We start from the raw sequence: 2,550 nt of genomic DNA on the forward strand, positions 1-2,550 counted from the left end.
GCGTGTGCGTGTGTTTGTGTCTCTTAGTGTATGTTAGTGTGTGTGTGTGTCTCTTAGTGTGTGTGTGTGTGTGTGCGTGTATGTATGTGTGCGTCTGTGTGTGTGTGTGTCCCAGTGTGTGGTGTGTTTCTCTTAGTGTATGTGTGTGTGTTTCTGCGTGTGCGTGTGTTTGTGTCTCTTAGTGTATGTGTGTCTCTTATTGTGTGTCTCTTAGTGTGTGTGTGTGTGTGTGTGTGCGTGTGTGTGTGTGTGTGTGCGTGTGTGTGCGTGTGCGTGTGCGTGTGCGTGTGTGTGTGTGTGTGTGTGTATGTAATAAAACTGCGTTTTCTAACGGACAAGAGGAATGGCGAGGGGGGGACGAGGGCTTAAGTGCCCCGGTACGCAACATGAAATATTTGTCGGAATAAAGCAATCACATTTCGGAGAGGACTCGAGTTGTATCGCTGCCCGTTCTTTCTAATAACTGTGGGTGGATGTTTTGATGCGTTGTTTTTTCTCCTTCCGAGGCATAGCCCTCCTCGTAGCTAAGCTATCCTTCCAGAGCGGGTTCTGTAATGAGGCTGGGCGTTGTCGTATAGCGGGGAGCTAACCTTCATTAATAGCATACGCCAAAAAAAACAACACAGGCTTTGATGTGCAGATTCACTACGCCGCGGCCGCGGCCGCTGTTTGTTTTGTACTACACGCACGCCCCTCTGTACTGCCGGCTTAGAGCTAACCGAGAGCCGTGTTTCGCCCGTGGCTAATACGTGCGCAGCTTACAGCGCCGGGTCTGGGCATAATTCATGACACACCGCATTAGCGCCGAGCCGCGGCGCGTCCGCGCACCTCCGCAAGCCCCCCCGCCACGTACCTCTATTGTGGCTGACCGCGCGACGCGGGCTGTGAAGTCACTGTGTTCCCTTCTGTGCTGCGGTTTGCCTCGTACGAAAACACACAGGAGCAATGTCACGAGGCGCCTCGTTCAGCGCGCATCAGTGACGCACAACTTGGGACACAACGCAACACAACACGGTGACCTGGTCGGCGGCGGCGTAACCACCGTGGGCCAACGTACGGGCAGACCCTGCTCTTGAGCGATGCGTTCTGCCGCGCCCTCTCGTTGAGAGCCTGGTTAGTCTTAAAGGAGACGGAATGATGTGTAATTACGGCGGTAATAATACCATTTATTAAAGATAGCGCGTTGTCCTCGCTGAGCGCGGCATCCGTCAGCTGAGCGAGCGAGGGCGATCAGAGTGCGGCGGAAGTCATCAAGGCGTGAAATCAGGGGAATCTTAACGCAACAAAGTGATATTTTTCATGCAGCGTTTGGGGGACAAAGGAAGAGGCTGCTCAAGTCTGCGGCTGCCTCCTACTTTAATTAAAATAGTTCACTGAATCCCCCTCCTCTTCACCCTCCTCCCCTCGCTCCCTTTTTCAATATCTCTCGTTTTCTCTCCCTCAATGTCTCCCCCCCCCCCCCCCCCCCCCCCTCTCTCTCTCTCTCTCTCTCTCTCTCTCTTACCCTCTCTTTCTCTCTCTCTCAGGGCAAACCATATGTCTATCGGCCTACGTAGGGATCACACTGTTCCCCGCCTAACCTGCCGCAATGTTTAGTCAAGCGATTGCTTTATATCGCAAACTGTTTTCCTCTCTGCATGCCTCCCTTCCCCTGCTCCCCTTCAGGGAAAGGTGTTTGAAAGCAGGGCTATACCGAGATTAGACCCAGTGTATACCCTTTTCTAGACGTTGTGCTTGATCCATCGCAGAGACACCCGGGCTATACATATGCCCCAGACGCTGTAAGAAGCTGCGTTCGGTGGATCTGGGTGTGACTAATTGTGCACTTAGACCGGTGGAAAAATGAAAAATGTTGTTGATTTATCATCGTGTTTTTTGCCATCGTGTTGTCGAGACATTACACGGCCCTGACACAGACAATTTCACAGCAGGCCCGATGGTTTGTGACGGTGTTGGGTTAATGTTCGGGGCGGGCGCGGGAGACGGGGGGCGGGGGAGGGGGGGGGGGGGGGGGGGGGGGGGGTAAAGACAGACAGACGGACAGACAGGTGAACCAGGAGGTGAAGTTCTGTACTAGGATTTTGTTTGTGTGCAAAAATATACTGAGGTAATTACAATGTGTCCGTGGAAGGGAGGGGGGGAGGGAGGAAGAGTAGAGGGAGCCTTCCAAATATCTTCTGCTCTGTGTACTCTGTTTGCGGTAAGGCGCTTCAGGAAGGGTGCATTAATTAACGGTAATTAATGCATGACTCGGCAGGAAATAATGTATGGATTAATGCATAGTATGCTATGAACTCCTGAGGTTCCCCGTGAAGAGATAATAAATAATAATGTTAAATGATTACAAATTACTATTGATTATCCGAGTTGCTATTGATTAACACGTTGACTTAATAAGTTACACTTTATCCTACCATTAAATAATAAATAAATAATATACCTGGGGATTCATATATTGATCCCACACATTGAAGTATTCATTCCACAATACTTTTCTTTGCAATTAGATATTCATCTGTATTCTGTTTAATGCTAATTCACTAACGCAAA

This window comes from Gadus morhua, chromosome 2 (genome assembly GCF_902167405.1).
Source record: "Gadus morhua chromosome 2, gadMor3.0, whole genome shotgun sequence".
NCBI classification, from domain to species: domain Eukaryota; kingdom Metazoa; phylum Chordata; class Actinopteri; order Gadiformes; family Gadidae; genus Gadus; species Gadus morhua.